Source organism: Acinonyx jubatus, chromosome C2 (assembly GCF_027475565.1).
Source record: "Acinonyx jubatus isolate Ajub_Pintada_27869175 chromosome C2, VMU_Ajub_asm_v1.0, whole genome shotgun sequence".
In the NCBI taxonomy this organism is placed as follows: Eukaryota; Metazoa; Chordata; class Mammalia; order Carnivora; family Felidae; genus Acinonyx; species Acinonyx jubatus.
The window spans coordinates 88,145,694-88,157,882 of NC_069384.1; the positions used below are offsets into that span (position 1 = coordinate 88,145,694).

The window sequence follows — 12,189 nt, forward strand, 5'->3', positions numbered from 1 at the left end:
TCTATTTTAACATAAGTGCATTTTTTTTCTTTGTGCTCAGACTTCAGAATGACAATTTTCATTTAAGTAATTATCTGCTAGCATGTTCTTAATTTTTTAAAAGTTAAGCTTATCCTTTTACAAAGTGAAAGTCGAAGATTTAGTTTTCAAGTGTGATGGAGAAACTCTGTGCTTCACTGAGAGCGTCAAGTGTGTCATTTTGTCACTCTGTGTTGTCACAGTAAGGTGTGTGCATTGTCACTGTGTGGTCACACAGGACAACTGCCATGTTCGGGCACACTCCACATCTGTTCAAATTTAAAAGTTTTACCAATGATTAATTATTTTGAGTAGTAATGCTGTTAAATGAACTTCTGAAAGACCTAGTATAACTGGACTCTTGAGTCATGGTAGCACATAGCACAGCAGAATACGAATGGGCAGTTTGTGTCCTGCATAGAAGTGCACGGCCAAGAGGACAAGTGGATGCTGACATCCAGGCCACACTGTCAGCAAGCCATTTCTCTCATGTGGGACGGTGTCCTTTCAGAGGGAAGGGCTCCTTTTTCTTACATATGTTATTTAAAAATGATTGCATGTGACTCCTATGCCAGGCACTGTTGAGCACTTTATAAATATCAAGTTATTCAACTCTTAACAACAATTTATTTTCCATATGAGAAAACTGAGGCACCAGGAGTTTAAGTAACTTGTCTTAGATGGGGCTAGCATTCTAAATTCCGTAGCTCTGAGTCAAGTCTAATGTCTGTGGCTCCGCAGTACAGGCTTACCTCCCTGTACCATAGTATGGCCTTTTTATTTTTCTAATTTGTCCTGCTAGGGTGTCGTTTGCACAGAGGTGCCACAGAGGCTGCTGATGGCCCTGATAGCACATTTAAATGCCAAGTTGAAAGGAATTGGACAGGGGGCTCCTACGACAACCGCCCCCGCCATCATGTGGCAAGTAACTTTCTTGCTGAGTGATACATCCAGGTTTTGTTTAACTTGTGTGACTTTGTTTAACTTTTGTTTCACTTCAATTGACTTGTGTGACAGTTTTCCATTATATTGAGCAGAAAAAAATATCCTTCTATAATTTCTCCCTACTAAGTTTTGTCACATGTAGCTGAGTCTCAGGCTTTATGTGCCTTTTTATCTAAATGCGGGTATCAGCATTGCTCCTTTTGTGCTTTTTGAATGATAACTCCCCTGTTTTGTGTTCTTTTTCTGGGTTTCTTTCTAAGGTGTTCTCACTATTATCCTCCCTTTTCTAATTCACTTTTGGGGAGAAGGGTGGCGTTTATCTTTTGTTCCTTACTGTTACTCTTGAAATCAAATTAATAAAACTTTTACTTGATAGTGTGATTCCCACTCTAATTCTAAGAACTACTCACTTTGCAGTGCTAATAGTTGAAAGAAGTGATCTCTCCATGCTCCCCCAAGATAGATTATTTATTAAACTCTGACTAGTCCCCATCGTGCCCTTTCCTGCCACAAAGTCCAGTGGTTTTTAACCCCCACTTAGAATCACTTGGGGGAGCTTTTCATGCAGTTGATGTGCATATTGTTAGTCTAGGCCAATTAAATCTGAATGAGGGACCCACTTTGTCTCACAATTAGGTTAGAATCTGGAAGGGCATTTCTGTAGGACACAGAAAGACCCAATATCCCTGGCATGACCATTTAATTTCTGCTGGGAATGTATTGTTCAGCAGAATGATTTTTGTGTTGTCCTAATTAGCTGTTCAAGTTCTTGGTATCTTGAATCAAATATTCAACCCTTGGGAAGAGTGAGAAACCTAATAAAATGTAGGAATTCTATCAGTTTTTTCTTCTAACTTGTTAAGTGCTGGGTACCTACCTACCTACATGTGTGATCATAGGCAAAGTCTTGTTTTTCTTTTCATCCTGTTATTTATTAGACCCTGATGCTTTTCCTGTTCCTTTTCATCCTCCCTCTACTTGTTTCTTTCTCCTTAAAAAATAAAAAGTTGAGCTGTTATCAGCTTTGTATGATCTGTCAGATTTGTCATATTTCTTTTTTTTTTTCTTTTAAGTTTATTTATTTTGCAAAAGGGAGCGAGTGCACAAGTGGAGGAGGAACGGGGTGAGGGAGAGAGAATCCCAAACAGGTTCCATATTCCATGATCATGACCTGAACTAAAATCAAGAGTTGGACGTTTAACTGACTGAGCCAGCCAGGCATCCTCACATTTGTCATATTTCTAAGATATCATGAATTATAAATTGCACCATTTATTTAGTAATAGTTTTTTAGAGAAGGAAATTATAGTTACTTTGTTGATATATTCATTTTTATTTTTCATGTAGCTGACAATATTGTGTATTTATACATTTTGATATCACCTTTCGAGTATCATAACTCAAGTTTGAGTCTAAGCCTCTTCTCATGTTCATCTTCTCTTAACATTTTGGAAGTTAGTGAACTGGAAACTTTTGATGGGCAGATTGTAGTGCCTAAAAAATAAATTTGACTTTCAGTAACACTTGAAACTGCCAACCAAACTTTAATTTTAAAAACACTGTGGTTTACTATAAAGAGAATTTCTGGTTTTTATTGTCTTTAATTGCATTGCTTATTCTCAAATGGGCAGATCTCAGGCTACTTGATAGCTCTTTGTCTTATTCTTGCACAGTAATTTTTTTTTTATATAAATTTAATGTACAATTCAACCACATGTGTTGCTACCAATGAAATTAACTGAAGTGTAATAGTAGCATGATTAGATACCAATGCATGTTTAAATTGTTATTGATGTGGGTTTGTGGTACTGAGTATATCTAATTTTTAGGAAATAGGGATCATAATACACAGCTTTTAAATCCATTTTTTCTGAGTCACCTAAATAACAAAGAGAAGTGGAAAATTAGAGCCAGTGATGGCAGAGCTGTTTGATCTGACCATTCTGCCTTTCAGTCTCATCTCAGGGTTGGTTTCTTTAGGATATTCCTCCTGTTACGGCTCCTTCCCCTTCCCCCTTCTTAATTGTCTGGCTGCCTCAAATATTACCCGTGTATGTGATAGGGTGGGAAATGAGATGGGGAGAGGAGAGGTCCAGACATCTAGATGCTTGGAGGCCTTGATGAATGCTTAGAAACTGGCATGTGAAGGAAGACAACTTATTAAGTCTTTTGTGAAATGGATCAGTGGAATTGAGAAGATTCAGTTGAAACACTTTGCTTTACAAATGTATTTCTTTTTCTATGGTTCCAGTTGCAGGTAATCACCATTTATTTGTTGTTTTCAGTCATGTACTGAACAATTTAATTTGGACTTTATCTGTGACTTTTGTTAAGAAGTTCATTTAATAAAAATCTTTCTGGGGACTTTGGCTCAGGTCATGTCTTGTTGTTTGTGAGTTTGAGCTCTGCATTGTTAGTGGGATTTGGGATTCTCCCTGCCACCCCTCCCAACTTGTGCTCTTTCCTTCACTCAAAAGAAATAAACTTAAAATCTTTCTAAGCAGATTGATTGTTATGTTTTCCTCTTAATTCTTAGGATGTTTCTTCCAAATTCTGCAAAATTATAAATTCATTTGTAATTTCTATTTGTTAAGGATACCAGGTACAATTTCTTGAATTTATTTCTGGCTACGAGGTAATAGATTCGATTCTGTTGCTACTTTAAATTATAAGCAAGTTTTTGTTTTGCTTGTACCTTTCCCTGGGGAGAGAACCCATAATCCATTAGCTTTTTAAGAAATCTGTAAATCAAGTAAATTTACTTCTAGAGACTGGAGGGCAGTAATTTTGAAGATCAGTCAAAATATACTGTTGTGCTGTTTTAAAAGATTTTTGTATCTTAAAAAAATTCTAATTATATCTAGGTGGTAGATTTTAGGAGAGGTCTACTGAGTTACCAGTGTCCATTTCTTTTCTTTCTTCCTCCTCTTTTTCTTCTTCTTCTTCCTCCTCCTCCTCCTCCTCCTCCTCCTCCTCCTCCTCCTCCTCTTCCTCCTCCTCTTCTTCTTCTTCTTCTTCTTCTTCTTCTTCTTCTTCTTCTTCTTCTTCTTCTTCTTCTTCTTTTGATGTTTATTTATTTTTGAGAGAGAGACAGAGCACAAGTGGGGGAGTGGCAGAGGGAGAGGGAGGCACAGAATCCGAAGCAGGCTCCAGGCTCTGAGCTGTCAGCACAGAGCCTGAGGTAGGGCTCAAACCCAGGAACCATGAGATCATGACCTGAACCAAAGTCAGACGCTCAACCGACTGAGCCACCCAGGCACCTGTGATGTTTATTCCTTTTGAGAGAGAGAGAGAGTAGGGAAGAGGCAGACAGAGGAGAGAGAACGAGAATCCTAAGCAGGCTCCATGATCAATACAGAGCCCAACATGCGGCTCTATTCCATGACCCTGAGATCATGACCTGAGCAAAAGTCAAGAGTCGGAGGCTAAACAGAGTGAGCCATCCAGGTGCCCTAGCAGTGTCTATTTTTGTGCTGAAAGCCTTTTCTAAAATTAATACTTCAGTTATTTCAGGTAAAATGTTATGAAATATAGATTGTAAGAGCAAAGCTTTTTATTTGGCTACAAAACCAAACATTTGGCAAACATTTATTTCATCATAAGAAGTAAAGCAAATGGGTTATAGTTTATGTAGTATGCAAAGTAGTTGGTAGGTTTACACTAATTTTATAACGTGATTGATCACATGCTCTTGAGTCGTCTTTAAATGGCAAAATAATCAGCTTTTATTTGCCACTTCCTGGAAATGGTACTGAAATTACTGGTTATATATAGCCAGGATCTCCTAGACATCTTTAGAATAAAAATTAACAGTTAAGTTCTTTCTTACCAATATGATTTATTTGTGCTGTAATACAGTTTCTACTGTTTTATTTTCAAATATGTATCTACCTATTCCCACATTATATTATGGATAATATGATACATCATTATGGATCTTAAATACTGTGTGTGTTCTGTGCACTATTCTTAGTTCTTTTGTGGGACAGCAAGGTGACCGATAATTTCCTGGTCTCAAGAGGTCTGGCAGGGGAGGCTTGATAGTAAGCAGTAACACGGTTGTAATAAAGGAGGCTCATTTTTGTGTCCTTGGGTAGTGGGATGGATAATCAAGAGGGGAAGCTGATTTGGGCTGAACCTTGGAAGAGATGGACTCGGTTAGTGGCCAAAACCACATAATAGAAGGAAGTTCCTGGTACAGGATGAGTAATGTCATGGCAGCCAAGTGTGCAGAGAACAGAGACACTGGTGATGTGCTGGTGAGAGTAGAGGATGTTGGGCAAGTGTGGTTATATGTTTATTTTTGAGAATGAGTGAGCGGGGGTGGGGGTGGGTGGTGGGAGAGAGAGGAGGAGAGAGGATCTTAAGCAGGCTCCACACTATCAGTACAGAGCCCAGCGTGGGACTCAAACTCAGAAACTGTGAGATCATGACCAGAGCAGAAACCAAGAGTTGGACACTTAACGGACTGAGCCACCTAAGCATTCCGGGCAAGTGTGATTACTAAGGCAGGTGTAAAGGATACACATTTTGGGATTTCTGGACAACTTGAATTACTTTAGTACAAATAGTTTTAATATACATTCTGTCAGGTTATCTTAAATATGCATTAGATTTTTGTAATTCTTTGGAAGAGTATATAATTATATCTTTTAAAATTCAGATAATTCATTTTATAAACTTAAGACTTATGTGATATACATGCTTTATATATGCCCTCCAAAATGGCCAGGACGTGGCTAAATAAGTTGACTAGGAAAACAGCTAATGTAGGGACTTCCTAAATTTTTCAGATTGTATTATATGTGCAAATGGGCATACCTATTGACATACCATTTTCCACAGATTTATTCACTCTTGAAATCCTAGAATCAAATATTTATTTCACTATTTAAATATTTATTAAATTACTATTAGGACTCTTTCCCTTAAGGAAATATAGTCTAAAAGGAAAAGCTAAATGACTCGATGAAGAAAACAAAAGTAGAGAAAAACTAATCAGAGAAAACTGAGATTAGAGACATCTATGAGTGTGATGGAAGAAAGACTCACTAATCACAGAAAAGGAAGAGAAGAGAACCAGGCAGAGGAGGAACAAGAAAGACTAGCAACTGGAATGATTTAATTTAGTATTTTCCAAAGGTAGGTAGATTTGTGTGAGTTTGTGCATGGTATGTGTGTACACACCCTGGTAGTGAAAAACAAGCATCCATTGGGGTACAGGACTCTATTAGTCTATTTATGTTTGTTTTAAATTTTAAAAATTAAGTGTTACTAATATCTGACAGATGGGTTAAATTTGCACCCTCATTCCGCCCTGATGTCAGAAAGTTCTATCTAAAGTGGTACATAAAGGGATTGAGGAGGGGGGAGCTCCACAAGGCAGCTGTGGCAATCCCAGTCATTCACTTCTTTTCTGGGAGTTGCTACAAGTCTGAGCTTACTATTCTAAGTTTACTTGTGTTTGATAACGTAGACTTATGGAGTAATTTCAACCGAACCCTGCAAAACAGACAAATAATTTAAAGATTCATGCAAAAGAAACTGTGAGAAATGTGAATAAGAATAGTAAAGAAGCAAATGGTAGAGCTGATACTTAAACTACTAGAATGAGCTTTTTTACCTATTATGATCTAATTATTTTAGAAGATGGCTAAGCATATAAGAGATTATCAAAAAAGATATTTGACATGTAGGAATACATCTTTGTTCCTTCAGTTTTCTATGTTTTAAAATACATGTAATTTAGGGGCACCTGGGTGGCTCAGTCGTTTAAGCATCCTACTCTTGATCTTGGCTCAGGTCATGATTTCACTGTTGTGAGATCAAGCCCCGCATTGGGCTCTGTGCTTGAATAGCACAGAGACTGCTTGGGGTTCTCTCCGTCCCTCTGTCTCTGCCCCTCCACTGCTCACTTGCCAAGTGTGCACACACACACATACACACACACACACACACACACACACACACACATGCTCCCTCCCTCCGTCTCTTTCTCTGTCTCAAAATAAATAAACATTAAAAAAAAGTAAAATGTGTGTAATTCAGTAGCACATGTCAATTATTTATAAATAACTAGAATGGATGTATGCCCAAACTTTTCTCTGTTAAGGGTGCTCAGTCAGTTTTTGGATAACAAGTAGCCCTATATAGCTTATAGCTCAAAAACTCATGAAAACTCTGATAAAACAATTGATGTTCATAGCAAATGACCCTGAGGTAAACAGTTCTAGCTGTAATCTAGTTTTTGTTTTGACTCACTTATGATGTCTGTAGAACATTTGTCCAGTAGGTCTACAAAGGATCTACCAACTGGTTCACAAGTGTCTTGTGCCAAAAGACCTTGGTGCCTGCAGAGGCTGATATGATACTATATGTTGATGTAACTGTGTATAATTTCAGTAAGTGTGTGCCATGTTTAATAAATGTTATTTTAATTCCTGGATATTATAACTTAACTACCCGAAAGTTACTTAGTAGCCCTGAAGTTGTTTAGATTGGCCATGGAGTTGGCAGCACAAATGAGAGTTCTAGTTAATTAAAGATAAGATCAGAGAGGAGCCAACTTAAAGGGATTATATTCTTTCTACAGTTATTCAGTGTATTTGCTTAGTTATCTTTTTAGTGTTTACTGACTTAATTCACTGGTTTGGTGGAGGAGGTAAAGCTCCTGCATTCCTTTCTGTGGCATCAGCTTGCCCTGTTACATAAAATTGTACTCTAGCACGTGGTGGAATCTGCACTGGTCAGCGTTAGACCGGAGAGCCACCACTTTGACAGGGCGTCTGAAAAACAACTTGTATATTTTACACAGAAGGACACAGAAAATAACGTGCTATGACTTAGCAATTGAGATGATGGGGTAAACTCTGTAAAATGTAGACTCTGAAGAGATTAAACTTTAATAAGTTTTGATTGAAATTGTTTCAAAACCAATCATGCATTTGTTTTTATTATTAAACAATATATAGAAGATAAGTTCATACCAGTCCTTGCGGCTCATGATCATAGATTATGAACATGCTATACTGGGCCCTATCACAGTAATATTTGCATCAGTTAAGTTGAATGGGGGTGAATGTACACTTTGTGCAAATCCATCTTTTCCAGTCTCCCTTTTGTTCATTGTGTCAACCTTTTAGGAGTGTTGTAAAGATTCAGTGCCTGCCACTTACTACCCCAAAAGTTGCTGCTGTTGCTTATATAAGATAATAGTTGTTTAGGGGGGGAAGGATAATCGTTGGTGGCGGGGACCTTACAGAGGTAAATAAAAATAATTTGATAACATGGAAGCTTGTTGTGGGAAATCTCTTAAGCTGAATTTGTTTTAGGGCACACTGAATATTGTACTTTCCTTTTTCTCAGCAGCAGCAACTTGTGATTGGCGGTACCGGATATTCAATTGCACATCCCCACATCAATGCACTGCCAATGGTAAGAATTCCTCCCACTCCGAATGGTAGAGTGTTTTAATTGGTCTTTTTATTATTCTCTTACTTGGGAGGGTCTCTTAAGAATTTTTAAAGTTTGTCATAGGTTGACAAAATATATCTGTGTTCCCAGAGTAAAGAAATGTTTTAAAAAATATATGTAAGGTAAGGCACTTAAAGTAATTAATTTTTGATTATTTAGTAAAAAAGAAAAGGGCGAACCCTTACTTTGGAGAGTTCCATCATCTATAGATTGTATAACCACTTGGCTGTAGTTATCAGGATGAAAACTATTATTATATAGCAATGATCTTGTATTTTAACAGGTGGGCTATATTTTATGAATAGAATTTTCTTGTTAAATAGTCTTTTTGCATATTGCATTTATCTTAATATTTATAGTTAATGGGCAGTTAAATGTCTAAAATTCTACCTGTTTTTAGTGAGTGAATGATTTCCAAGAGAACCATCCTTACTATTTAAAAAGATCATTTAGAAACCTTTCTCTGTGGAATAAACATCTGTGAACTGTGTTATACAGCAGAAAAGCCAATCTGTAAGAGTTGAGATAGCTCTCTTTTCTGTATATGTCTTGGATAACTTTTGGCAAGAACTCTTCTGCAATTAAATGATAGAATTGGGCTAAATTTCTAAAGTTTATTCTAACTGTAGGCTGAGTGATCTCATTACTGTTAACTAAAATCAGAATGACTCTCCCTTACAAAAAGTAATTCTTTACCTAAGTGGTATTGGTTATGTATTTTAGAGTTCAATAAATAGGACAATTAATTACTTAACAATAATCAGTTTCAGAATGTTTTCTGTAGTACATTATTAAAACTTTTTTTTACTTAAACAAATTTTTTATTTTAAACATTAAATCAAATAGCTATAGAAACTGAAAAAGACTTCTAGAACTTGGTGGGAAATAGTAGATGTATCAGTCTGAAATAAAAGCTACTAAAAATTAACTAGAATCAGAATAAGTGGGCAAGATGAGTTATCTGTGAACAAATTCCTAGGAAATGATTCATTTTAAAGACGGGCTGGTCAGTATGTTGATAAGAGGAAAATTTCTTCTCTCTTTCCCCCCCTCTTATTTTCTTCAACATTCCCCATTAACTGCTGAGAGAGAATGTTTTGTGTGGCCTTACTTGACACAATGACATGGTTCTTCATTAGTTTATGAGACGCTTGCTGGGTTCTTTAGGGTGCTTGGGTGACTCAATAACCATTGTTAAAATCTGCTGTTTTCTTCTGAAGCATTACAGTTTCTCATGTAAGAAACAGCTCTCTGGTAAATCAGCATCATCATTTGGATTACCTGCCCTTGGCTTTATGTTTGAAGTTCACATTTGAAACCTGTTGGTTTTCTTGATAGTCTTAACTATTTGTGGCATGTCCCCCTTAAGAATCCATTGTGCGGGCTTGTTGGGTATGTGAGGTACAGGTGCTGTGTAACTGGCTACCTCTTCTAAGTGCCTATCTTCAAGTGAGTTTTTGAATGTGTCCCTCACAGACTGTATGTTGTTTTGTTTTTGGAACAGCTCTTAGACTGTATTTCAAATCAGGTTATTTCCAACACATTTACCAATTTTGTTGAGAATTCCTTAAATCATTTTTGAGTCATGATCACAGAAATTTATGTTAGTTCTAAAAATGTGTTAGTGTTAGAGATGAAAAAGGCCAGGATTACAACATACTTGCTTATAGTCTAGCTGAGGACATGACAGCCATTTGTACATACTTGCATGATGTGCTAATAAATTTATAGGTATTGGTTCACAGTGGTGGTTTTCTCATGAACCTGAGAAATGCCTGTGTTTTGAGTTAAACCTGTGCTATGTAGTATCTTACATTCTTTCCCTGAAAATGAAAAGGAATGCTTTGTGGGAACACTTACCTTACCTCTACCACCCCACCCCCACCCTCAACTTTGTTTTTGATATAAATAAGCATGAGGGATTCATAATACTCTTTTTTGCTTATTCTTCACTTGGCTAGGTACAATTTATTTTAACTCTAATTGTACCTTACATCATCATGGTTTACAGCTACTTTCCTAAATAAATGTGGATCCCACTGTATTAATAGAATCTGTTGGCCTACAAGTGTATATTACTATTTTAACTTTTTGTGCACATTTTCAGACATACACTGAAGAAGACAGAATAGCATAATAAACTCAGCTGCAGTGGTCAGGAATTTTGTTTCATCTTTAACCACCTTGTTTCCATGTCCCCCCCACCCCCTGTCATTTTGGAGCTAATACTTGTATCATATGATTTCATTCATACATATTTTATTTAGTATGTAGCTACGTAAGATATGGACTATTAAAAATTATATATATACATATATATATACATACACACACAATACCATTAATCACACTTGAAAAATTGGTAATAATTTCTTTTTTTATTTGAAAAGGGATTTAAATATACTTTTGAAAAATTATAGTGAAAACCAAAATTTGTCATCTTAAACATGTGTAGTTAGTACACTTAAGTGTAGTGTTAACTCTATTCACATTGTTGTACAACAGATCTCTAGAACTTTCTCGTCTTGCAAAACTCAAACAGATTGAAACTGATATCCATTAAACAGAAAAATTCCCATTTCTCCCTCTTACCGGCAGCTGGCAACAAACATTTTCCTTTTCGGTTTTATGAGTTTGACTACTTTAGATACTTTATACTTAGTATAAGTGGAATCATACAGTATTTGTCTTCTGTGATTGGCTTACTTAGCATAATGTCCTTTGGTCTCATCAGTCTTGTAGCATGTAGCATGTGACAGGATTTCCTTCTTTTTAAAGGTTGATATTCCATTGTATGCATATATCATATTTTCTTTATTCATTCATTAGTGTATACTTAGGTTGCTTCCATCTTTGGCTGTTGTGAATGATGCTGCAGTGAACATGGGTGTGCAAATATCTCTTCAAGATCCTGCTTTCACTTCTTGGTACATACCCAGAAATGAGATTGCTGGATCATATGGAAACCTCCATAGTGTTTTCCAGAGTGGCTGCACCATTTTCTATTCCCACCAAAAGTGCACAAGTATTCTGATTTCTCTTTGTCTACATTCTCTACATTCTGTCCAACACTTGTTATTTTCTGTGGTGTTCTTTTATTTTTTTGATAGTGGACATTCTAATGCATGAGATGTTGACAATAATTTCTTAATATCAGTAAGTAGCTGTTTAGTTTAAATGTTCCTCATTTGCTCATAAATAATGTTCCTACAGAGTCACTACAAAATCCATACATTACATTTGGTTGGTATATACACCTTAACTCTTCTACCTCCTTATTTATTATATTTTTTCCTTTTAACTTACTTGCCATGTAAATTTCCTCATTCTGTGTTTATTATTATTATTATTATTATTATTATTATTAATTTTCAATGTTTATTTACTTTTGAGAGAGAGACAGAGACAGAGTGTGAGTGGGGAGGGGCAGAGAGCAAAGGAGACGCAGAATCCAAAGCAGGCTCCAGGCTCTGAGCTGTCAGCAGAGACCCCATTGTGGAACTCAAACTCACAGACTGTGAGATCATGACCTGAGCTGAAGTCGGATGCCCAACTGACTGAACCACCCAGGCGCCCCTATTTTTTGAATTGCATCCCTGTAGTAAAATGCTTCTCTTTCCCTTGTACTTTTTTGTAAATCAGTAGTTATATCTAAGAGCTTAATCTAATTCAGGTTTTTCTTGCTTTATTTTGTGGTGTTAGGGTGACAGAATATTTCGTAAGGAGGTGCTGAGTACTCCAAGAAGAAATAGC

General features: G+C 36.6%; 1 protein-coding gene across 5 annotated transcripts in view; it reads left to right on the forward strand.

Annotated features, from left to right (window-relative positions):
• TBL1XR1 (TBL1X/Y related 1) overlaps positions 1-12,189 on the forward strand; it is a 173,436-nt gene that overhangs the window by 79,192 nt on the left and 82,055 nt on the right. For 3 of the 5 annotated variants that reach the window (XM_027061401.2, XM_053221196.1, XM_027061399.2), the window contains exon 2: positions 8,329-8,397. The gene's annotated coding sequence lies outside the window, so the exon portion shown is untranslated. The remainder of the gene's footprint in view (positions 1-8,328; positions 8,398-12,189) is intronic. The other 2 variants (XM_053221197.1, XM_027061402.2) reach the window with 1 other exon arrangement.